Consider the following 27,338-nt stretch of genomic DNA (forward strand, 5'->3'; position numbering starts at 1 on the left):
ATGATGCCGAAGACATGATGCTCCTCTTCTGACTTTTTTTGGTATATAATCAATCCACACAGACGAAAGTCAATCACGCAGAAAACAGTGGCAGCGATCCGACCAGGGAGACAAAAGGCCCACGGCAGAGGTCGAACCTCGAGCAGCATGGGACCTCAATCAGCCGGGCTTCGCGACTGGTGGGTGGAGACGACGACCCGCGTCAGGACCACCAGCTCGGCAGGGAGCCACGAGCGAGGCAAGACGAGCTGTCGGCATTGACGAGCGGAAGGGGCCGGTGGTGGGTAGCAGCCGGAGTCGGAGGGACGCTGGGCGGTCGCGGACGGGGGCGCCGGGCGGCTGAAGCTGGAGGGGCGCCGGCGGCCGCGGACGAAGGGGCGCTGAGCGGCCGAAGACGGAGGGGCGCCGGCGGCCGCGGACGAAGGGGCGCTGGGCGGCCGAAGACGGAGGGGCGCCGGCGAAAGGGGCGCCGGGCGGCCGAAGATGGAGGGTGTCAGGCGGCCGCGGACGGAGGAGCAACGGGCGGCCGGAAGGGCAGCGGTGCTGATGGGGCGAGCAACAGGAGACGACCTTGGAGGAGGAACGAGCGGCTAGATCGATCGGGACCAAGTCCGATGGGATCTAACACCCAGCGCTGAAAACACTGGATTCCACATAGCAGCTGGATGTGAAGCTCCTGTAGCTGGAGATGAACGCAGGCAACAACAGAATCACGGGCCGAAAGAAAACAAAGCAACGGCGGGCATGTAGGAGATTGGATCGGGAGAGAACGAGTTGCGCGTGCGAAAAAATACCTAAAGCTCTAATACCATGTTGAGAATAGCAACTTGTATTATTTAGGAGACCAAAGCCAACCATATATACACATACATGAGGATGTCAAAAGGCTACAGAAGAATGCCAAGAGACTGAATACAAAAGGCCAAAAGACATCACTAGCAGTATGCTCATCGTTTGCGTTGTTCAAGCTGCTAAGATTGATAGAAAACAAAACAATGAATAGTAACCATCTCTCTATTACTGATGATGATGTCCTTACAATTTATATGCCCCGAAGGGATGCATCTGGAACGACATGTTCCTTGCAACAGGCGGGAGAGAGGGACGCGACGGTTAGCACGTACTAACCGCACGTTTGTTACAGAAGGAGATTATCCCATTAATTAAACATGATTAATTCCTAACACTCCCTCTAATCTCCGCATTGACTATATAGAATCATCATCTTGAAAAATGCTCCTCCAAAAACCCTGTGGGAAAAATATGAGGAGGTATACATAATATGCCATCAAAAACTCCTTCCAAAAATCCAGTAGGAAAATAAGGAGAAAACGACATATTAAAATGTTTGTATTATTATTGCCTCATTAAAAACCTTTCATGAGAAACCATTCAGGAAAAAATCATAAAGGAAAATAGTGCAATACAGAAGATCCGAAAATCTCGAACAGGTTAGTGTTCAGGAGTGCGCTCCCCCTGAACCTTGCAAATAACATAGTCATCGCATCACTGGTAGAAAAAGGGCCTGTTGTCCCGGTTCGTAAGGGCCTTTTGTCCCGGTTGCTGAACCGGAATTAAAGGGTCGGTACTAATGCCCTGCCCCTTTAGTCCCGGTTCAATCCAGAACCGGGACTGATGGGCTTCCACGTGGCCTGTGCGCGGAGCCCAGGCAGGAGACCCTTTAGTCCCGGTTGGTGGCACCAACCGGGACCAATAGGCATCCACGCGTCAGCATTTCTGTGGCTGGGTTTTTGTTTTTTTGAAAGGGGGGGTTGGGGGTTTTGGGGGTTTTGGGGGGGTTAATTTAGGTGTTTCATATATTGTGTTCGACGACCCTCGACCCCTCGGCGACCCTAGACCCCCTCTCGACCCCCTCATGTCGAAGTTATCGGGTAGGGGGTATATCGACAACGACATACCCGATACATGCATACATACATAGATATCACATGCATCCATACATATATGAACAAAATTAATATCTACTAATTAACAACCTAAAAATAAAAACTAATACATATAGGAAGAAGAAGAAAAAAGAAGAGAAGAAAGAATAGAGGAGAAGACTTCCTCTTCTTCCTCTCCTCTTCTTCTCCCTCTTCTTCCCCTTCTTCCTCGCCTCTCTCATGAATGTCCGACGTTCTCGACCCCCCCCCCACGTGTCAAAGAAAAAAAAGAAGAAAAAAAAGAGGAGAAGAACAAAGGAATAGAGGAGAAAAGAGAAAATATAATATATATTCTATTTTTCTCTTCTTCTCCTCTATTCCTTTCTTCTTCTCCTCTTCTTTTTCTTCTTTTTTCTTCTTCTTATTTATTTCTCCTCGTCTTCCTCTCCCCTCTCGGCGACCCTAGACCCCCTCTCGACCCTCGACGCCTAGGCGACCGTCGACCCCTCTCTTTTTTTCTTCCTCTTCTTTTTTATCCCCCCTCTCATGTTCGACGACCCTCGACCCCTTGGCCGCCCTCTCGACACACCCACGACCTAAAATGACCTAAAATGAAAATAACCTAAAATTCACTAAAGTTATCGATGACCCTCTCGACACACCCACGAATAAGAAAATATATCATCTTCTTCATCTCCTCTTCTTTGCATATTCACATAGCCACATACACATACATATTCATCTATGAATAAAAAAACATCATAGGTACAATTCATATCGACATTTATACATACATGAAAAAAATTATATGAACATCATGAACAAAAATATCATCGAGCAAAATTATTTTCCATGAACATACATATAGCCACATTCATATAGAACTTTTCCATATATGAACATATATAGATGATTTTCTAAAAATGTAACTTTTGCATATATGAACATATATACATAGAGAAAATACATGCATATATAGCCATATCCATAAACAGAGAGCGGCGGCGGCAATGGGTGGCATCGTCGGCGACGGGGATGGGAAAGGGGGGAGCTCACTGGGGGCGGGCGGCGACGGGGAGAGGAGGCCAGTGACGGGAAGGAGTACGGCGGGCTCGGGGATGCCGGCGATGGGGACGGCGTGCGCGGGGCGGCACGCGGTGACGGGGAGGACGGGCTCGGGGTGGCACACGGCGACGGGGACGGCCACGGGCTCGGGGCGGCACACGGCGATGGGGACGAGGAGGCGGGGCTCGGGGCAGGGCGGACGGCAGCGAGCTCGGGGCAGGGCGGCCGGTGACGGGCAGGAGGGCGCAACGATGATGACATCGACAGGGCGCGGCGACGGCGACGGGGCAGGGCGCAGCGACGGCAGGCACGCGGGGATGGGGCAGGGCGCGGCGACGACGACGAGGAGGACGAGCAGCCTGGCGGCGTCGGCGATGGGGAATGGAGCAGTTGGCGAAAATTTCCTAAGTGTGGACTTATATAGCAGAGCCTTTAGTTCCGGTTCGTGGCAGCAACCGGGACTAAAGGTGGGCATTAGTCCTGGTTGGTGCCACCAACCGGGACCAAAGGCCTTGTGCGGCTGCTGCGTCGAAAGTTTAGTCCCACCTCGCTAGTTGAGAGGGGTGCAGTGGTCTATAAGCACCACTGCCGCACCCCTCTCGAGCTCCTCTCCATTGCAGGCTTACGGGCCTAATTGTCACTGCTATGCCTATGGGCCTACTGGGCCTCCTGCGGGCCTGAATCCTGGCCCTTGGATGGGTTTCTAGTCGTATTCAGGCCATGGGGGCCCAGTAGGTGGCATTTTTTGTTTTTTTGTTGCTTTATTTATTTTCTTTTGTTTTTTGCTTTATTTTTTAATTCTTTATGCTTTTTGTTTGAGAAAAATTATAAACTTTTTGTTAATGCCATTAGTTTTCAAATTTGAAAACACTTTTTTTGTTTTCTTTGTTGCTTTATTTATTTTATTTTGTTTCTACTTACAACAAAATACTTATTGTTGCTATTTTTTCCAGTTTTTTGCTTTGTTTTCTGCATTATTTATTTTCTTTTGTTTTTTGCTTTATTTTTTTATTCTTTTTGCTTTTAGTTTTAGAAAAATCTTTCTGTTAGTGCCATTAGTTTTCAAATTTCAAAACACTTTTTTGTTTTTTTGTTTTCTTTGTTGCTTTATTTATTTTATTTTGTGATTAACTTTACTGTAAAAATAGTTTTTTCCTGTTTTTTAATTTGTTTTTTGCATTATTTATTTTCTTTTGTTTTTTGCTTTAATTTTTAATTCTGTTTGCTTTTAGGTTAGCAAAATTATAAACTTTTTGTTAGTGCCATTAGTTTTAGAAATATTATAAACTTTCTGATAGTGCCATTAGTTTTCAAATTTGAATAGTTAAAATTTGAATTTTTTGAAAATTGTTTGAATCACATTTTGTGATTAACTTACTAAAAAATGAGAATAGATGCGCTTATAGAGAAAATTCAACCTAAATTCCTAGTAAATTTCTATGAATTTCAGAGAAATTCACTATGAATTTAGGTTAAACTTTTCTTTATTAAGGCATCTATTTTCACTTTGAGAGGAGCTCAACAAGGCAGAGAGGGAAGGGCTTATAAACCGGTGTGAGCCCCCTTTGGTTGGCGAGGTGGGACTAAACTCTGCCCGCAACGAGGACTAACCCTTTACTCCCGGTTTGTGGCACAAACCGGGACTAATGGTCATGGGCCATGGGCGAGGAGAAAAATTATAAACTTTCTGTTAGTGCCATTAGTTTTAGAAAGTTGAAAGTTGAAAAATTATAAACTTTCTGTTAGTGCCATTAGTTTTAGAAAGTTGAAAGTTGAAAGTTGGCATGGGCCAGGGACTAATGGTCATGGTATTACGAGGGCCGAACCATAAGACATGAAAGCATTTCAAATGAACTCTGAAAAAGTTGAAAGTTGGCATGGTATCATAATTTCACCCACATAGCATGTGCATGTACAAAACGGACAATGGTAGCATGTTCGTGTGTTACAAAGTTCGCATGGTATCATCATAATAGTTGCGGGAGAAAGTCTTCACTTTTTCTTCGCTTGTGTCATTTGCTTATTGCGCCGTAACCATGGATAATCTTCATTGTTTATCAGGATGCTTGGGTCAGCCTTGACATTGAAGGGAGGAATTTCATGAAACTTTTCATAATCTTCAGACATGTCTGTCGTGCCGTCCACTCCTAGGATGTCCCTTTTTCCTGAAAGAACTATGTGGCGCTTTGGCTCATCGTATGATGTATTCGCTTTCTTATCTTTTCTTTTTCTCGGTTTGGTAGACATGTCCTTCACATAGATAACCTGTGCCACATCATTGGCTAGGACGAACGGTTCGTCAGTGTACCCAAGATTTTTCAGATCCACTATTGTCATTCCGTACTGTGGGTCTAGCAGCACCCCGCCGCCTAACAGATCGACCCATTTGCACTTAAACAAAGGGACCTTAAAATCAGGTCCGTAGTCAAGTTCCCATATGTCCACTATGTAACCATAATATGTGTCCTTTCCGCTCTCGGTTGCTGCATCAAAGCGGACACCGCTGTTTTGGTTGGTGCTCTTTTGATCTTGGGCGATCGTGTAAAATGTATTCCCATTTATCTCATATCCTTTGTAAGTCAATACAGTCAAATATGGTCCCCTAGACAACAAGTACAACTCATCACAAACAGTGTTGTCACCTCTGAGACGTGTTTCCAACCAACTGCTGAAAGTCCTGATGTGTTCACATGTAATCCAGTCGTCGCAGTGCTCTGGGTGTATGGAGCGCAGACTGTTCTTGTGTTCATCGACATACGGGGTCACCAAGGTAGAGTTCTGTAGAACTGTGTAGTGTGCTTGAGACCAGGAATATCCGTCCCTGCATATTATTGAGTCTCTTCCAAGAGTGCCTTTTCCAGTCAGTCTCCCCTCATACCGCGATTTAGGGAGACCTATCTTCTTAAGGCCAGGAATGAAGTCAACACAAAACCCGATAACATCCTCTGTTTGATGGCCCATGGAGATGCTTCCTTCTGGCCTAGCGCGATTACGGACATATTTCTTTAGGACTCCCATGAACCTCTCAAAGGGGAACATATTGTGTAGAAATACGGGCCCCAGGATGACAATCTCGTCGACTAGATGAACTAGGACGTGCGTCATGATATTGAAGAAGGATGGTGGGAACACCAGCTCGAAACTGACAAGACATTGCGCCACATCACTCCTTAGCCTTGGTACGATTTCTGGATCGATCACCTTCTGAGAGATTGCATTGAGGAATGCACATAGCTTCACAATGGCTAATCGGACGTTTTCTGGTAGAAGCCCCCTCAATGCAACCGAAAGCAGTTGCGTCATAATCACGTGGCAGTCATGAGACTTTAGGTTCTGAAACTTTTTCTCTGGCATATTTATTATTCCCTTTATATTCGACGAGAAGCCAGTCATGACCTTCATACTGAGCAGGCATTCAAAGAATATTTCTTTCTCTTCTTTCGTAAGAGCGTAGCTGGCAGGACCTTTATACTGCTTCGGAGGCATGCCGTCTTTTTCGTGCAAACGTTGCAGGTCCTCCCGTGCCTCAGGTGTATCTTTTGTCTTCCCATACACGCCCAAGAAGCCTAGCAGGTTCACGCAAAGGTTCTTCGTCACATGCATCACGTCAATTGAAGAGCGGACCTCTAGGTCTTTCCAGTAGGGTAGGTCCCAAAATATAGATTTCTTCTTCCACATGGGTGCGTGTCCCTCAGCGTCATTCGGAACAGTTAGTCCACCGGGACCCTTTCCAAAGATTACGTAGTGTAAATCATTGACCATATCAAGTACGTGATCACCGGTACGCATGGCGGGCTTCTTCCGGTGATCTGCCTCGCCTTTGAAATGCTTGCCTTTCTTTCGACATTGATGGTTGGTCAGAAGAAATCGACGATGGCCCAGGTACACATTCTTCCTGCATTTGTCCAGATAAATACTTTTAGTGTCATCTAAACAGTGCGTGCATGCGTGGTATCCTTTGTTTGTCTGTCCTAAAAGGTTACTGAGAGCGGGCCAATCGTTGATGGTCACGAACAGCAACGCCTTAAGGTTAAATTCCTCCTGTCTGTGCTCATCCCACGTACGTACACCGTTTCCATTCCACAGCTGTAAAAGTTCTTCAACTAATGGCCTTAGGTACACATCAATTTCGTTGCCGGGTTGCTTAGGGCCTTGGATAAGAACTGGCATCATAATGAACTTTCGCTTCATGCACATCCAAGGAGGAAGGTTATACATACATAGAGTCACGGGCCAGGTGATGTGATTGCTGCTCTGCTCCCCGAAAGGATTAATGCCATCCGTGCTTAAAGCAAACCATACATTCCTTGGGTCCTTTGCAAACTCATCCCAGTACTTTCTCTCGATTTTTCTCCACTGTGACCCGTCAACGGGTGCTCTCAACTTCCCATCTTTCTTTAGGTTCTCACTGTGCCATCGCATCAACTTGGCATGCTCTTCGTTTCTGAACACACGTTTCAACCGTGGTATTATAGGAGCATACCACATCACCTTCGCAGGAACCCTCTTCTTGGGGGGCTCACCATCAACATCACCAGGGTCATCTCGTCTGATCTTATACCGCAATGCACCGCATACCGGGCATCCGTTCAGATCCTTGTATGCACCGCGGTAGAGGATGCAGTCATTAGGGCATGCATGTATCTTCTCCACCTCCAATCCTAGAGGGCATACGACCTTCTTTGCTGCGTATGTACTGTCAGGCAATTCGTTATCCTTTGAAAGCTTCTTCTTCAATATTTTCAGCAGCTTCTCAAATCCTTTGTCAGCCACAGCATTCTCTGCCTCCCACTGCAGCAATTCCAGTACAGTACCGAGCTTTGTGTTGCCATCTTCGCAATTGGGGTATAACCCTTTTTTGTGATCCTCTAACATGCGATCGAACTTCAGCTTCTCCTTTTGACTTTCGCATTGCGTCCTTGCATCGACAATGACCCGGCGGAGATCATCATCATCGGGCACATCGTCTGGTTCCTCTTGATCTTCAGCAGCTTCACCCGTTGCGGCATCATTGGGCACATCGTCTGGTTCCTCTTGATCTTCACCAGCTCCCCCCGTTGCAGCATCACCGTATTCAGGGGGCACATAGTTATCATCGTACTCTTATTCTTCGCTGTCTTCCATCATAACCCCTATTTCTCCGTGCCTTGTCCAAACATTATAGTGTGGCATGAAACCCTTGTAAAGCAGGTGGGAGTGAAGGATTTTCCGGTTAGAGTAAGACCGCATATTCCCACATTCAGTGCATGGACAACACATAAAACCATTCTGCTTGTTTGCCTCAGCCGCATCAAGAAACTCATGCACGCCCTTAATGTACTCGCAAGTGTGTCTGTCACCGTACATCCATTGCCGGTTCATCTGCGTGCATTATATATAATTAAGTGTCCAAATTAATAGAAGTTCATCATCACATTAAAACCAAAGTGCATACATAGTTCTCATCTAACAACATATAGCTCTCCAAAGCATCTAATTAATTAAACCATACATTGAAACTATGTAAAACATTTCAATGCGAAAACAAATGCGATCATAATCGCAACCAAGGTAACAATTGATCCAACGGCATAATGATACCAAGCCTCGGTATGAATGGCATATTTTCTAATCTTTCTAATCTTCAAGCGCATTGCATCCATCTTGATCTTGTGATCATCGACGACATCCGCAACATGCAACTCCAATATCATCTTCTCCTCCTCAATTTTTTTATTTTTTCCTTCAACAAATTGTTTTCTTCTTCAACTAAATTTAACCTCTCGACAATAGGGTCGGTTGGCATTTCCGATTCTCATACATCCTACATAAATAAAATCTATGTCACGTTGGTCGGCATAATTTTCATAAACAATAACTGAACCAATAGTTATAAAGATAATATATATACCACATCCGAATCATAGACAGGACGAGGGCCAACGGGGGCGGATACCAAAACCGTCGCACTATATAAGATGCAATAATAAAAGTAAGAAAATAATACAAGTATCTATGTAAACATACAAGTAAGAATATTTTTCCTTTCAGAAAGAAGATAAGAACAAGAGGCTCACCACGGTGGTGCCGGCGATGAGCTCGGCGCGGGCGATCGACGGCGGTGAAGACGGGGACGGGGCATGACGGACCGCTAAACCTAGACAAATATTATGGAAAATGGAGCTTGGAGGTCGAGCTTGGAGAGGAGAAAGCTTAAGTAGTGTGTCTCGGGCATTCCATCAAACACCTTGTGTGCATAGGAGGTGAGCTAGAGCACCACCAAGCCCTCTCCCCCTCGACCAGAGAAAAACAGAGCACTGGGGTGCTCTGCTCGCGAGCGAGGGGTATATATAGGCACCTCATTGGTCCCGGTTGGTGACATGAGCCGGGACTAAAGGGGAGCCTTTGGTCCCGGTTCAAGCCACCAACCGGGACCAATGGTGGTGGGCCAGGAGCGAGGCCCATTGGTCCCGGTTCATCCCACCAACCGGGACCAAAAGGTCCAGATAAACCGGGACCAATGGCCCACGTGGCCCGGCCGGCCCCCTGGGCTCACGAACCGGGACCAATGCCTACATTGGTCCCGGTTCTGGACTGAACCGGGACTAATGGGCTGACCCGGCCTGGACCAAAGTCGTGTTTTCTACTAGTGCATACCAATTCCATTAACATATTTATGGAATGGACAACTTGGTAAAGACTTTGTGAACATATCACAAAGATCACATATGACTTTGCTTCCAAAATATTTATCTTCCCACTTTTCAACTCATGAGGAAGAAAATACTTTCAGAGTAATATACTTTGCAATATTGCTCTTTATAACCTGTCTGCATCTATGTAATACAAACAACATTATCTTCATGGATAATGGTGGGTGAGCCCTATCAATCAAACCCACCCGAACTTTCAACAAAGTTCATCATTCTGTGAAGCCAAACAGATTCAGACGTTGCTTCATACATTCAGAATGATTAGTGGATGCAGCCACTAAAGTTTTTCTTCTCGACTTCCAAGAGAAGATCGCACCTTCATTCAAGGAGACAAAAACCAGTCTATGATCTAGGATTATGGGGATGAAATATATACCCAACATCACTATATCCAACCATGGTCATATCTTGATTTTTCTTATAGAACAAACCAAGATCTATGGTGTCCAGAAGATATCTAAAAAAATTCTTCACACCAGCCCAATGCCTTTTAAATCAGTGATGCATTGTATCTAGCCAATAAAGTCACTACTAATGACATACCAGGCCTGATGCAGTTTGCTAGATACACCAGTGCTCTCATTGCACCGTGATATGGAAACTCACGTCCGAATATCTCTTCATCACTTTCGTTAGGGCTTAATGGGTCCTTATCTCTAGTAATTCAGAGATCTCAAAACCATAGTTCTTTGATGGATATGACTTATCCATGTTGAACTTTCAACATCCTTTTGGATAAATGTGGACTAATGAACAAGTATTCCCAAAGGAATACACTCAAGTTCCAAACTCATGCAATGTTTGGTCTCAACCAAATCTTGCATCTTACACTCCATCTTAAGATGATATGATTGTATCATGTATCTCTCATGTAGCTCCAATGATACTCAGATCATGAACTTATACAGAAATTGTACAAAATCCCTCTTTGGATTTCTTGATGAACATACATGAACAATCATCAATGTTTGAGTAACCTTCTAATAAAGGAACTCACTTAGTCGGTTCTACCACATCATTACCGACTACATCAAGCCATAAATCACTTTTGAAGCTTTACGCAACACATGTTGTGATTAAACTCGGAATCTCCATTCCCTTAGGAACTATCATAGATATCCGAATTAAGTGACTCATACAACTATGCAGTCACAACATCCATCGGTAGGATATACAAATTCATTATTCACTGCCAGTGATATAAAATATCGGAACATTAATCCACTCATAACAGGAGAATATGGTTCATCATAAACGATGACGGGTTTCTGCGCAAACACCTGTGCTACAAGCCCCGCTTCATGTCTCACCACCTCATTGTTTTCATTCCTTACATGAACAAAACCCATTTGCTCCCTCAGGGAACAAATTCAAAGGAGTGGGTATTACTGATCAGGTCAATACCCCCTCTTCTTGAGAGCGAGTGCCTCCTCAATTGCTGCCTTCCCTTGGACCAATCAGAGCGCCCAAGACACTCATCCATGCATGGACTTAAGTTGTAGATCCAATTCAAGGTCTTTTGCAATTCTCGAGGAGAAATAAATTTCGACATAATGTAGTCTTTATTATATGATTCTTCCAAATCCATATAGATAGTGGATATTTCATGATTACCTTTTTGACTCTTCGTGATTTCCCACAACAATTGAGTCAAGGTCTTCCGATGTCCCAACACCAATATTTGTGTGCACACTCATGCTGGGTCTTGGATGTGTCCAACATCCTTCGGGTGTCCTTCAACCCTTGGTTGAATATCAACATGAAGTTGACATGCATTTACTGTTTGAGGATTCCTCATTCCCCTTGGACGCTTTCATGAAGCCTTGTCCTCTTGTGTCCAGATTCCTCCCCCTCATCGGTGGCCGAGTGGACCTATGGGTCACATCCACTCTCTCTGACACATTCACTATGGGAACATTTTACTTTGTGACACCTATATACTTAGTAAATGCAACTGACAGATTATTTGCGATAATTTGTAAATTGATAATCTTCTGAACCTCCAGTTTAGACTCATTCGTACGTGAACCTAAGGACAAGATGTCTATTCACATCTCATTCTATTTCCTGGCATTCAATGTGGTTATTATCTCCCCCTAATGCCGGAAAAATGTCCTCATCAAAATACAACCAGTGTACCGGGCCATAAACAAGTCCCCTTCTAAGGACTTCAGGTACTTTATGATTGACGGAGAATTGCACCTCACATAGATCCCCATTTTTCAATGAGGGCCCATATATGTACGCTGCGATGGTGAAATCGGTATGTATCCAACACAACCGAATTATCGCAGATGGGAAATACTTACTCATTTCCACATACTAACTGCAACGAGGAGAACATATAATATGCAGTTCGTCGAATTTGTATATGCAGTACATAAAACTGCAATATCCCCAACTAGATGTTGGGAGATTACAATTCTGTAGGAGCAATCTTGCTATCAACTTATCATCTTGACAAGTGATTCCACAAAATCAATCTGGGTATGTACACAAAGTACCAATATGCTCCACAGTTATGCCTCAGTCTAGGTAGCAATCATCAAATGCTCACGAACTAAATTTCACAGCATTATCCATTCCGATGGATTTTATCCCGTGCTCAGGATGATTTGCTCTCAAATTAATGATTTGAGCAATAAGCTTTCTAAAAGCATGGTTCCTTATGGAAGTAAGACACACATTGGACCATCTCACCGATGCATCCAAAAGCACTTATGAAATATGTGAATATTCCATATAACGGTTGAATTGGATCATATATATATATATATATATATATATATATATATATTGTGTTACTATTCATCACCCAGTGTGCATAATACATTATTCTTCACCCGAGCTAATATTACAATCGCTTCATAAATAAATTACGTTTGGAATACAATCGCTCATCCTCTTTCATGAGATAAGATGGCCTTGCGATCAGTTTCCTAGTTTGTGCACATCGTGCATACATAATTCAATGAATTTGGATAATTCACACCGTTAGATTGTGTCCAATTGAACCATCAATAATTTTCTCATCTTCCCAATACCAGGATGACCAAGGCAATCATGCCGTATCTTGAACTTCTCAAGATTCTAGAAAATTATCTTATACGCCAATGCGTATCCAATTTAATGTATGTATAATACAATCCACAATATAGAGAAGCATTTACTCTAGGATTTCATTCAAATCCTTTTTGTTGAGTCATGAGTAGGCTTCCAACCTCACTCATTATATGAGTTTTAACATAGAAACCATTGCGAATATCCTTAAAACTCAACAAGGTACGAGTAGAATCTTGATGCATGAATGCGTCCATGATTATCATATAGTACCCCTACGGAGTGCAATTATGGCTTGACCAGAACCAATAATTACCCCATCACGACCAACAATTGTCATGATGTTTCCACTACTCTTCTCAAGAGTCTGGAAATACTTAATCTCCCTTAGTTTCATGTTAGTAGGCCCAGTTTCTACTAACACATTTTCTTCTCAATTGGATTATTCCAATAGGCTTCTATAGAGAAAGAAACCAATTTCAAGATATGATTGAACTCATATAGAAATACATATACATTGTATATCACTGGTAGCGAAGTCCACTAGCATGTCATCGACATTAAGTAGTGGAACTTCCTTTTGCTAAGCATGCTCTTGGTTCCCACATCCCGAGGTACGTCTAGGAACTTTCAACCATCGGGAAATTATTGCTATGTCCAGTGAAGCAAGCTTCACACTGGTTCCCATGAGCCTTTTGCCCTTGTAATTCATTGCATGTATTTATCCACCAAATGCTTGGAGGTATCACATTTTCTTGCAATCGAACGAGTTATACAGCCACACCTATAGCAACCATCAGAGTTGTTGGCCTTGTCATTCTCCTTGAAATGACTTTTGCCCTTTTTCAGATCCACTCTTACTTTGACTCTCATCACAACTCAAATTTCATTTACCGCTGACGATACTGTTCAGCGCAAATCCTCATAGAAGGATTGAAAGTAAAGAGCATTACATGATGAGATCAACATCCAGAACTGCAATATTGCAGAATCTCAACTACTATTTGATTTGATGCACATAAGAGTTGTATGCTACCATAGACTCCAACTCATGGAGTCGGACAAGCGTCCATTTCCTACGCACTTCAAGCATCATAATCACCACATATTGATCATATTCCTCTTCAAAAGAGCTCTAGAGTACGAGATACTCTATTTTTATAGATCATGGTGCAGTAAAGTGCAATGCAACATACTTTGCTATAGTGACTATAGCTGGAGCCCCTGAGCGGGTGTGGTTCTGTGGGAACTGAGATCCCAGGCCGTCAAGTTAATCTTTACATCGGCCAGATTCGATGATTGGTACCATCAAGGGCAAACTCAGCAAAATTCTCTATTGGATATTTCCCAACATATCCCGCATGAAATCATCATGCACAATTAATTTGCAAGTATCATCAACATGTAGCAACCATCAAATTGCCTAATCAGATATGCTGATATACAAATGTGCTTTAAAATACAGTAACATGCAAGATATTACTGTAAAATAGCTAGAAGCTAAAACAGAAAAGAAAAACAAGAGAAAATAATGGTCCTAGGCCAGAAAACGAACAGGCCAAATCAGTGGCGTCACCCACTCTTTTTTTCTCTCTCTCTTGTTTTTATTCTTTTTGTTTCTTACCCGTACGCTTTCGGTCCAGCCCACCAAACAGTCGTGGCTTAGCAGATTTGAGACGCTATGTTCGTCCGATCAACAGGGCGGGTGGACAGTTCCAGTTGCCACACATAATTCACATTGAGCATCCTCTCGATCCGCTTCGTCGTCATCCCAATCAGCCAATCATGATACTGAGATGATCAAAGTGCTGTCAACTGCAAATCTGAGGGCTACCAAGATGATTAAAGTGCTATAACTTTGCCACCTCTATTAAACTCACATCTCTCGCCCACCCACACCCCTTCATCCTTACTAACATATACGCACCCGCATGCCATAACCTCAAACAAGCCTTTCTTGACGAACTAAAATCAATTAAGGAAGATGACAACACACCTTGGCTAATAGTTGGAGACTTCAACCTTCTCCGGTTCTCTCATGAAAAAAACAATCCAAATTTCCACCAACGAGAGGCCGATGCTTTCAACAACACGATCAATGAGCTAGCGCTTATCGAATTACCCCTGCTAGATAGAAGGTTTACATGGTCCAACAAACGATCGACGCCAACCTTAGAACGACTAGACAGAGCCTTCTTTAACCTTTCCTGGAACACCTGTTTCCCCAACACAATCCTGGCCTCGCTACCGCGCATCGCATCCGATCACGTCCCACTAATCCTACGCATCCAGACCCATGTGCCTAAGCCACGCCATTTTCGTTTCGAGTCCTCCTGGACACAAGCCACTGCCTGTCATCAAATTGTCCAAAAATGTTGGGCCCCCAAACCTCACACAGCACAACGATCAAACTCAGCTGCAACCCTGTCAAACGCCCTGAAAAAAACTCGATGCTCTCTCAAGCACTGGGCTTCAACACGATCCCCAGCCCACTCCCGCGAAGAGGCTTCAAAAAATATTATAAATTTACTTGATCTAAAAGAAGAAGCTAGGCCCCTCTCAAAGGCCGAATTCAGACTGAGATGTGTCGTCACAGAGGCTCTTCATTTAGCTGTAGCTGAAAAAATGAACTTCTGGAAACAACGTGGCAAAGTTCGCGCCGCAATCCACGGCGAGGAAAACACACAATACCTCCATGCTACCGCCTCCCAGCGCCTACGAAAAAACACCATACTTCTCCCCTCGTTAACGGGACAGAGTTCCACTCACATGACCAAAAAGAAACTATTCTTCGGGATCATTTCACTTCCATCCTTGGCTCACCTCCAACCAACACATGCCCATTACAACCACAACATTACTACCCCCACCCGCTACCCCAACTCCTCAACCTAGACACTCCCTTTACGATCGAAGAAATCAAATAGGCTTTTATGCAAATGAACTCCCTCGCTAGCCCTGGTCCAGACGGCTTCGGTCCCAAGTTCTATAAAAAAATACTGGAATCTAGTTAAAACCCACATCTTCTCTTTTATGACCGATTTCCAGAACCTCTCTGCCCAAACCGAATGCTTGAATAGAGCCCACCTAATCTTGCTGCCAAAAAAAGAACTCTCAAATACACCTGACGCCTACCAACTGATCTCTCTTCAGAATTGCCCCATCAAAGCAGTCGCAAAAGTACTCACCAACAGACTCAAACCGTTTGTCCCTCTACTTGTCCGTGGAAACCAGACTGGCTTTATCCCGGGACGATGCATCGCTGACAATTTCGTCTTCGCCGCGGACCTCGTTGGTGCTTGCCATTCACGAAAAGCCCCAACCATGGTCATTAAACTTGACTTCTCCAAAGCTTTTGACTCACTATCTTGGGAATCAATTCTCACCATCCTACGCTGCCGTGGATTCCCACCAAAATTTATAGCCTGGATTCAGGATCTTCTTTCATCTGGAAAAACGGCCGTCATGCTAAATGGTATCCCGGGAAACTGGATAAACTGCAAGAACGGACTTAGACAAGGAGACCTGAAAGTGCGTTATATCGACTAGAGGGGGGGTGAATAGGCGATTTTTATGAAAGTCTTCAAAACGTGAGAGTTGTGAAGACAAACAGTGAAGATCATGCCTATTACTATGCAGCGGAAGTTAGATTACACTAGGTCAGCCATGGTCATGTATTCAATAGAGTGAAAGCGCAATGACAAACAGCTTTAGTGTAATAAGGATCAGGTAGGAAGAAGTTATGAAGCCAAACAGATCATACATTCATGTTGTGAAGACAAAAGATAAAGCAAGCATGCAATGGCTTCACAATGAATAACTGTAAGCGAAAGGAAGTGAAGATGAAACTAGTGACACGTTGAAGACAATGATTTGTTGGACCAGTTCCAGTTGTTGTGACAACTGTACGTCTGGTTGGAGCGGCTAGGTATTTAAACCAAAGGACACACAGTCCCGGACACCCAGTCAAGGACACTTAGTCCAAGACACCCAGTCCTCACCGTTTTCTCCTTGAGCCAAGGTCACACAGACCTCGCCCAATCACTCAGGTAAGTCTTCAAGGTAGACTCCCAAACCTTCACAGACTTCGTTCACTGACAATCCACAATTTCTCTTGGATGCTCAGAACGTGACGCCTAACCGTCTGGAGGATGCACAGTCCTCAAGTGTAATAAGTCTTCAAATCACACAGACACGAAGACTTAAGTGATGCCCAATTTACTCTGGCTCTGGGTGGTTAGGGCTTTTCTCCTCACTGGGAATTTTTCTTTCAAAGGCTTCGAGGTGGGTTGCTCTCAAACGACAAAAGCCGTGCACTGAAATCTGAGCAGCCAACCGTTTAAGGTTGTGGGGGGTGGACTATTAGCCACTTGGCAACCCGACCTGATCTGTCCGAAATGACCCTGGGTCACTAAGGAACTGACACGTGTACCAACGGTCGAATTTTGAACTCACACGGCAACTTTACTTGGGCTACAAGTAAAGCTGACTTGTCTGACTCTGGACAAGATTTTCTCTCAAAGTCTTCGCTCGAAGACATAGGATTTGAATTAGGCATCACTTCAGTCATTCTGACTGGTTCTCTTCGACCCCACTTAACAGTACGGTGGTTCCTGTGACACAGCATGAATGAAATAAAACTACGAAGGATCTAGGTCTTCGAGTTTCAAAAGCTTCATAGGGAGTCTTCTCATGTCATTGTCTTCAATATGAATATCTTCATAAACCACCATTGTCTTCAATGTCTTCGTACATTTTTAGGGGTCATCTCTGGTAGTAAAACCGAATCAATGAGGGACTTCTACCTGTGTTTTCCTGCAATTCTCACAAACACATTAGTCCCTCAACTAGGTTTGTCGTCAATACTCCAAAACCAACTAGGGGTGGCACTAGATGCACTTACAATCTCCCCCTTTTTGGTGATTGATGACAAACTAGTTGAAGTTTTCAACGGGAAACATAATTTGTGAAATTGTAAAAGAATTGTCTTCATAAGTTGCAAGGGCTCCCCCTGAAGATGTGCATATAAGTAATTTGCTTCTTGAATGCAAATGCACATGGCAGGTTGTACTTGTGGAGATCCACTTCAACTTATGACAATCCACTATGCATGTGAAAGTATATGAAGATAATGACATGCATAATGGAAAATGGACGTCTGCAGAATGAGATGAGTGCGGAATTTATCTTCGCAAACCGGAGTGACAAACAGGTAGCAGACGACCATCAAGGCTAAGTGTTACAACTCAATGAAGCAAATGTAGCAAAAAAACGGGAGTTGTAAGCACGAAGCAAAATGGAGCAAAATATGAAGGCACCCGCCCATAGTGACCCGCTTGAAGACTATAACCATCATATGCTTCTCCCCCTTTTGTCAGTGATGACCAAAAAGGTTTGAAGACATAGAGGTTTCTACGCGTTCCCAGGCGTAGCAGGGTCGGTGGAGTTGTTTGGCGGTGGTGCAGACGAGCTTGGTGCAGATTCGACGCGTGTTGAAGAAGGTGGAGATGATGTCGCGTCGTCTTCTTCTTCAATAATCCGGGCAGACACGGTGGCAGCAGAAGAAGAGAACTCTGACTCTTCAAGTGATGGTGTGCTGCGCATCATCGCTCTTCTTGGAGGCGTGGAGTCAAATTTGAAGTGCTCTGTGAAGCCATCCTCATGCAGTTCAGCTTCAGGGCACATCATGGTGAGGCCCTTCCAAGTGCGGCGACAGGTCTCGTGTGTGACAAATGCATTCTTGGTTGCCAGATTTCTGATGCGATTGACGTCTTGCATGATGCTTCTCATCTGCCTCTTGAGCCAGTCGTGATGCCTATCTTGCTTTTGGTGAAGAGCCACAAGAAGCTCTCTGTCATTGAGTGCACGAGCGCGCTTCTTGGGTCTCTTTGCAGCTGTGCTGTTGGTGGCTTCAGTTGATGCAGGGGCACGTGTGGTGCCAGCCATTGGATACACTCGGGAGAGAGCTTCAACACCTTCAATATTTTGAGTGAAGCTCTGGTGTTCTGCATTCTGAAGACTTAGTGGTTGCTTGGCCGGCTCTGAATATATTGCTTCAGCAGAGGTGTCCACATCTGGCAAAAATATCCTATGATTGCGGGCTGAGGGTTGATAGGAGATTGCAGAGTGAAGCTTGATCAGCCTCATAACCCAAGGAGCATAGAACTTTAATCCAAACAGTTCTGAAGCAGACGCTGCAAATTGACGGATGAAGAGATCCTGTGCATTGAAGCATTTGCCATGAAGAATGCAGAAGATGAGAGTCTTCATTGCACCATCAATTGTCGCATATCGAGAGTGTCCCTTTACAGGCCATAGAGTCCGCCTTATGATGATATATTGTTCTGGGCAGGTACTCTAAGTCTTCAACGAAGAACCTAGTTGGATAGGGTGCATTCGGAGGCAGTGGCTTCATCATTGAGAGCATCTGACTCATATCTGGCTCAGGACGCTGAAATATGCTCTCAATTGCTTCAGCATGGAGTTGGCACCCTTCTTCAAAGAATTCGCCAGGAGTGGGAAGGCCGGTAAGCTCAATTAGGTCGAAAGCATTGGCTTCATGATGGATATTGCCTGTCATCCACTCCAGAATCCATGTCTTCGGATCTCTGTTATAGCCTTTGATATGCAAAGTGGCATAGAACTGGAGCAGAAGCTCTTCGTTCCAGTGCTCTTCATCAGTGATAAATGGCAGCAAACCCACTTGCTTGAAGCAATCCAGTGCTTCTTCCAGACCAGGCAGACCAGCAACAGCTTCAACCTCAAGGCGCTTGTGAGGAAAGATGCGGCCTTGGTTGTATAGGAGCATGAATAATAGCTGCGCTGTTGATGGCTCCAGAACCTATCTGATACAATCCGTTCCCTTGAATAAGGGTTCTTGGAGCGGTCGAAAAACGTGTTATCTGCCCTGAAGCCGTTGATGTTGAAGGAACCAGGAGCTGATGCAGGACCTGGGAACCTTGGTAGTCGTGGGATCGGCTTCTGGACCTGGGGCCTGTGCGCAATATGATAGTTGAATTGTGGTCCGGCAGCAGACTCAGGCACAGAATGTTCAGGAGCAGTAGCTTCGGTGTCTTCTGAAGCTGTTGTTGGGGAGGGCTCCACATTTGCTTCGGCGTTGTTTGTGGCAGCCTCAACATTTTCAGCTTCAGGCACGTTCTCCTTGAGAACTGCTTCTTGTTGGTGCGGGGGAGTTGGAGCTTGTGGTATTTCTGCTTGCTCTTCGGCTGATGCAGCCGGAATGTCTTCAGCAGCCTGAGCCCTTGGCCCTTTGCGAAGCCTATGGAGTGTAGGCGCCGGTGGAGTTGCAGTGGGTTGGGGCTCATCTTCCTCCTGTGGGCGATCTGCCCACGACGCATCTTGTGTGATTGGCGTCAATGGACGACCAATACTGATCTGTTCGCTTGTCTCAAGCTGAGGAAGGGCTGCATCACCTTGCACATTGTCTTGGGGACCAATGTCTTCAGCAGCATTGGGGTTGGCTGCTGGAATGTCTTCAGCGTGCGGAGCCTCTATGTAAGCAGGCTCATGCACTGTCAACTGACGGTCTGCGTCAGGATAGCGGACGCAGAGTGGTTCAACTATCAGGGGCTCTGTGGGAGCAGCCCGAGATTTCTTGGTCTTGCGCTTCTTGATGATGGGTTCAGAAGGAGAGGCTTCAGAATGTTTTCTCTTCTTAGCTTTAGCCTCTGCAGTCCGTGTCTTCTTGTGCTGTGAGGCGGTTGATCGACTCTTTGGCTTCGAGCCAGTCGTTGCAGCGGGGAAGACAATCGGAGCATCAGGTTCTGACCTTGGCGCTTCAGGTTCGGGCACAGCCGCCTTCTTTTTCTTCTTCGCGGCCATCCTGGGGTCAATGCCGGGACGCCCAAGTGCCTTGCGCTTTTCTGCCTCATTGTAGGCTTGCACGCAGCGATCAGCCAAAGTCTTCATGCGTTCTCGCGAGCCTTGAGCTTCGGCACGCGTCTTCAGGAAGTTTCTTTCAGCTCGTGCAACATGATCTTGAAGTTTTTCACTTCTTGCACACTGAGCTTGGCCACGTGCTTCTTGAACTGAGCCTTTTCATGATCAATTTTCTGCTTCAGTTCTACAATTCGCTGGGCTATTGCAAGTTCTGAAGCGAATTGCACCTTGAAAGGCAACGCTGAGGCCTATGGGTAGCTGCAGATCATTGAAGCTTATGTCTGGTGTGTCAAACCATTCATCGATGAAGTTGTGGATGATGGCGACATCAAACAGAGGCAGATTGTTGAAGATTTCAGCCTCCTCCTTGCTCTTGATGAGCTGCTCAAGAGCATCATCTCCAAGATCTTCATCGCTTGAGAGATCAATGGCTTCGCAGCGCAGAATGTCAGCAGCTGTGAGCTCTTTGCCTGTGTGTGGCTGAGGCTTCTTGGCTTCTTGGGGCTTGGACACTCGTGATAAGCCTTCTGACTGCACACTGGCTTCAGGAGGTGCAGTTGCTAAAGGCTTCACTCTTGCGATCTTGGGAGAAGCGGCTGGCTTTGAAGCTTTTGGAGCTTTTGGCTTCTTCTGCTTTGGCTTCGGAGCAGCAGGGGCGTCATCTGACTCAGTATCTGCTGGAGGGTCATTCACAGCAGTCCCTTGGACTAGGATGCGAGTGATGAGGCCTGCAAGATTGGCATACGGCCCGATGATATTGGGATCGGCGTTGCGTGTGCCATCTGCCCTTGGTGAGGAGGGACCAGGGTTGAAGTCAAGCCCAAATTTCTTCTTGTTTATCTTCGCTGACTGTTGTGCAAACTGAAAGTTGCGCTTGAAGAGATTATCATCGCGGCACCAGAGAAGTGATGACGGATGTGCCTCAGCTGGCTGTGGTCCTCTCACCATGCATGGATAGAAGCCTTGAGCAATGGCTTCGTCTCTGGACCTGGGTACGAGATTTTTGTATAATACATCTCCCCACGGTCTCTTGATGGCGCACTTCTCCGCATATTCCTGAGTGACGAAGCGGTAGTGGAACCATTGCTCTGCCCAATATCTTCGAATCCATTGGATTCGTGTCTTGCGCTGACCATAGCTTTCTTCAGGATCAGTTTTGTACATCTCTGCCAATTCATCAGGCAGATCTTTGGACGTTTCACCACGTCGCTGTCTGCCTCCCTTCCTTGCTGCTGTTTCTGAAGCCATGAATAACTTGGAAAGGCTTCAGATGTCAAGTCTCAGGTCTACTGGTCAGACAGAACTGGCTTCAGGAGAATTTATGTGATGCTGTAAGAACTCTGCAAATGAATGCAGACTATGAGAACCAAGGGATTCTCCCACGGACATGTACCTGTGATAACATTAGAGATGCGAGGGAAGGGGAAGAGGTCATATGCATTCTCAGAAGATTTTGAAGATAAATCAGTTTAGAAGACATTGACCTCATAGTGCGAAGACATTCACTCATAGATAAGAGTTGGTTCCAGATTTGTACGAATCCCAATAAGTACAAGTGAGGAATCTAACTACTTTGTGAAGCACAAGTGAATATACTAGGCATGTCATGAGATGTAGCGAGATAATTAACTGATGTGAAGAGAAACTCTTATGGCAGAAAGTGACTGAACTATGGGATCAAAAGAGGCTGTAAAAAGAGGTTTTATTTACCACACTTGGAACTGCTAGACGAAGTGAGAGTTGAGGTCGAGCAGTTCGATCCTCCGTGCCCTAACTTGGCGACGGAAGACACCTACGGCGACGGCGGAGAAAGCGATGTCCGCTGTCGGCGTGAAAACGGCGTCGGAGAGGTTGCGCAGTGAAGCGCTTCGTCGCCGCGTCGTCGAGTGCTAACGGTGGCGCTAGGGTTCATGCGAGGGTGGAAGAAGGAGATAATGACCGCAGTGAATCGTATATTTATAGGGATAGAGGCGGCACTGCGCTATTACGCAGGTACCCCTGGCGGTTCGCATTTGAGGCACGCGTGGCCAGTTAGAGGAATTGGGATTTGTTCCACGTCCCACGCACGCCTAAATTGTCGGGCGGTCGTTCCTGCTTCTCCGGATTCTTATGTGGAGGAATGAGCATTAAAAACGGACTTTTATGGTTGTCACTATGTCTTCAGCTGACAAGGACACAGTGAAGACATTTGACAGTTTCAACAGAATGCATATGACTTGGAGAGATAGAGTTTGAGATAGAAAGCATAGAGAGGTTAGGGTCCGATCACATTCACTTAGTTCAAAAGATTCAACCAAGAAGACATAGCTATAAGTGAATGTTGTAGAGGACAGAACATCAGTACATATATATCCATATAATCAACGCAGTGAAGATAATCATGAAGACATATTGAGAATGAAACCAAACCAATTGTGAAGACATTGAGAGGTAACGCCATGAGAGAAACACTTCAAAATGAAACGTTTGGTGGTGGCGTTACCCACCGTATAGGAAGTATTAGACCCAGACACGACGCACAATTATCGTGGCGCTCCGAAGTCAAATTCCACATTAATGTATTCACACTTAGAATGTATGTCTTCATTGTTTGAAGATATACGCTACTTTGTGTGTTGCACATCTAAGTCATCAATATGCTTAAGTGTTAGGATGTGTGCCTGATCACAGGACATTTGAGGATTCCAAGATATTTAGCTCACACCGTAACTTGCAAAATCTCTTCTCATCCAAGGGCTTGGTGAAGATATCTGCCAATTGCTTTTCAGTATTGATGTGTATGATATCAATGTCTTCCTTCACAACATGATCTCTGAGAAAGTGATGACGAATTTCAATGTGTTTTGTCTTCGAGTGCTGAACTGGGTTGTTGGCAATCTTGATGGCGCTTTCGTTGTCGCAGTAAAGTGGCACTTGCTTCAGATGAATGCCATAATCCTTGAGTGTTTGCTTCATCCACAGAAGCTGAGCGCAGCAAGATCCAGCAGCAATGTATTCAGATTCAGCAGTGGAGAGTGATACACAGTTCTGCTTCTTTGAAGACCAACATACAAGTGATCGTCCCAGAAAGTGACATGTGCCTGATGTAGACTTGCGATCAACTTTGTCACCAGCATAATCAGCATCCAAAAATCCAACTAAATCAAACTCTGAGCCCTTTGGATACCATAATCCTAGAGTTGGGGTGTGAGCCAAATATCGAAGAATTCGCTTCACAGCTAAGTGATGCGACTCCTTTGGTGTCACTTGAAATCGAGCACACATGCAAACACTAAGCATGATATTTGGCCTAGATGCACATAAATAAAGCAAAGACCCAATCATGGAGCGGTATACCTTTTGATCGAACTCTTTACCATTGTCGTCGGGACCCAGATGATGCTTGGCTGGCATTGGTGTTGTGAAGCCTTTGCAGTCTTGCATACCGAACTTCTTCAGGCACTCTTTGAGATATTTGAAGACCGAGAAAGAACTTCAGCTCCGGCACGCAGCGATCAGTCAAAGTCTTCATGCGTTCTCGCGAGCCTTGAGCTTCGGCACGCGTCTTCAGGAAGTTTTTTTTCAGCTCGTGCAACATGATCTTAAAGTTTTTAACTTCTTGCACACTGAGCTTGGCCACGTGCTTCTTGAACTGAGCCTTTTCATCATCAATTTTCTGCTTCAATTCTACAATTCGCTGGGCTATTGCAAGTTCTGAAGCGATTGCACTTTGAAAGGCAACGCTGAGGCCTATGGGTAGCTGCAGATCATTGAAGCTTATGTCTGGTGTGTCAAACCATTCATCGATGAAGTTGTGGATGATGGCGACATCAAACAGAGGCAGATTGTTGAAGATTTCAGCCTCCTCCTTGCTCTTAATGAGCTGCTCAAGAGCATCATCTCCAAGATCTTCATCGCTTGAGAGATCAATGGCTTCGCAGCGCAGAATGTCATCTCCCCCCCCCCCCTCCGGTTGATTTTTCAGAAAAAAAGTATGAAGGCTACAGAAACATATCGTATGAGCCTGATGGCTTCATTGTGAAATGCGGCAAGCCAAATTGCTAAACTGCAGATATCCATTGACCTGTGGACGATCGAAAAGACACCATAAACTCATACAGGATTATATTAGCATATAATATGAGGGCTGAACTGAGAATCTCCAAAGAGATAAGGTTCGCTTTCCTTCCCTTTCATCCTGTGCGGTTCCCCTGTTCCTGATTTTCTGCAACTGCAGCCGACGAGAGGTCGATGCCACGCCGGAGGCCCTTTCAGAATCTCGTCCGTTTGCCTCCGGACGCGCGCCTGGTGCCACAGGAAGCCGCGCTTAGTGCCGTCTATTCACAGTCGCCAGCGCCTTGACTCGGAGAGTCGTCGCCGGGACACACGCCGGTATGTGTCGGGGCACGCCACTGTCCCACGCCTCGTCGCCATGATGCCGAGGCCGTGTTGTCGACGTGAGCGCTTTCGAGCAGCCGCGCTGTCCGCGCCCACAGTCGGCAGTGGCTTGGCCTGTTGCCTCGCGGCCTGCAGTCCTCAATGGCGCCTAGCGTCTTGCCGCGCCGCCGTCGTCGGACACACATGCTTTGTGTTTCCCCTTGGTCCATCTGTTGTTGCGGCGTTGTTTTTCTCAGCGGAGAGCGACGTGATAGAAAACAAAACGAATGAATAGTAACCATCTCTCTATTACTGATGATGATGTCCTTACAATTTATGCCCCGAAGGGATGCATCCGGAACGACGTGTTCCTTGCAACAGGCGGGAGAGAGGGACGCGACGGTTAGCACGTACTCCCTCCGTTTTTATTTACTCTGCATATTAAAGTTGACTGAAGTCAAACTTCGTAAAGTTTGACCAAGTTTATAGAAAACAATATAGACATTTATCATAATAAATCTATACGATGTGAAAGTACATTTAATAATAAATCTAATGTTGTTGATTTGTTATTGTATATCTTAATATTTTTGTATATAAACTTGGTCAAAGTTTGTAAAGCTTGACTTCGACCAAAGCTAATATGCGAACTAAATAAAAACGGAAGGAGTACTAACCGCACGTTTGTTACAGAAGGAGATTATCCCATTAATTAAACATGATTAATTCCTAACAAAGATGACGATTTACAAGGCATCCAATTGCTGAGATCGGTTTCACCAACTCCCATAACTTATTGCCACACGTGTTGCTCCAAGATGTTGGCGATGAAAGAGCACTTGGGATGATTGCACATGAGCTTTCTTTCCTTCATGATTATTATTATTCATCTCTCCCGACCTCATATTCAAGCTGTTGGCTGCCCATTTTGAGCTTATCTATTTCACTCCTAACCATGGGTTGGAGCTTATTATATCTATTGAGCATAACCTCTCTGATTTTGCGGTATGGATGGCCACGTCAGGGGCAGATGCACTGTTACATGAATTGCCATCCTTCGTACCAGAAAGAATATGCAAGTATTTTCTTCAGTTCTTCAAACCGGATAGAATATGGAAGTCTTTTCTTCGATATTGTGTACCTCTGTTTTTACTCTCGGCGCTAGTTGTGCTTGCTGAGGTGCGGGAGATTGCTTGTTACATCTGTTCTAACTGGACTAAAGTATCCCTGATCTGCCGCTATGTTAGGCATGCTTCTTCTTGGCAGCAATCACCTTGGAAGAAAAAGTTACTTGGTCTTGTGCTGCGCAGAAAATGCAAGCTGCTAAATCATTGGGTGGGCAAAATGAACCAATGCTCAGTATTGGCGCTCTACCCAACCACAACTCCAGTGGCTCTTCTCCGACGCCTCGTCCCACTGCTTGACAGGAAGAAGGTGCCAACAGCGGTGAAGACCGCAGTCCTCAAGCCACTGAAGAACCCCAATTGGAAGAACCGAAGCAATGGCGTGGCATCCCTGTGCACAAGGCTATATCTGCAGACCGGCAGCAACAACCCCCTATCGGCATCCAATGGCGTCAAAGGTGTAGCTGATACCATGCTCGTGGCCCACATTGCAACAAGCATCATGGAAGTGAGGAGATCAGAGCCGCCGCAGCAGGCTGACTCTGCTCATAAAATCGTTGCCACGCACTTGTCGTGCTATTGCGCTTACTTGGTGATCTACACCCCCGAGCTACTCCCCGACGACAACGAGTGGTGCAAGAGCTTGTACAAGGCCGTCCAGAAGAAAGGCAAGCGCGCAATAGCGGCAGCCGGCGGCGCAAGGGCGGCGGCGTCGAATCCCGAAGCGCTGGTCCAGGCGCTGAACGCCGAGTCTGAAGAGGCGCACTACGTGCTCAAGAATGGCGAGGAGCTCGGCAAGAAGCTGGTGGAGCTGGCGGCGGTGGAAGGCGAAGAGGCGGCCTGGGAGGTCCTCGCTGACTTCTGGTCTGAGATGATCCTCTACGCCGCCCCTTCGGACAACGTCGACGCTCATGCCGAGGCCATTGCGCGGGGCGGCGAGCTGATAACGCTGCTGTGGGCGTTGCTCACCCACCTCGGGGTCGTCAGCCGGCCAGAGGCCGCACCCGCCGCTGCCACGCCTAACAACGCCACTGGTGATGTTTAAATCGTAGTACACGCGTGTTTCAGTTCACTATTTTTCTGTTCTTTCATCTTGATTGGTGTGGTGTGCTACAAAGAAACTGCTGGCGTACTGTTTCTGTTCAGTGCTTTTCGACTTTTTGATTTGATCTTGATTGGTGTGGTGTGTTTCTGTTAGAGAACTACTACTGTACATCGTTCTGTGTGCTACTGTAAGAAACATGAAAGAAACACTG

General features: G+C 45.5%; 1 pseudogene; it reads left to right on the forward strand.

Moving 5' to 3' along the window:
• LOC125555561 overlaps positions 1 to 27,127 on the forward strand; it is a 42,623-nt pseudogene extending 15,496 nt beyond the window's left edge.
• The last annotated feature ends 211 nt before the right edge of the window (positions 27,128 to 27,338 follow it).

The sequence above is a fragment of the Triticum urartu genome, chromosome 5 (assembly GCF_003073215.2).
Source record: "Triticum urartu cultivar G1812 chromosome 5, Tu2.1, whole genome shotgun sequence".
Taxonomy (NCBI): Eukaryota; Viridiplantae; Streptophyta; class Magnoliopsida; order Poales; family Poaceae; genus Triticum; species Triticum urartu.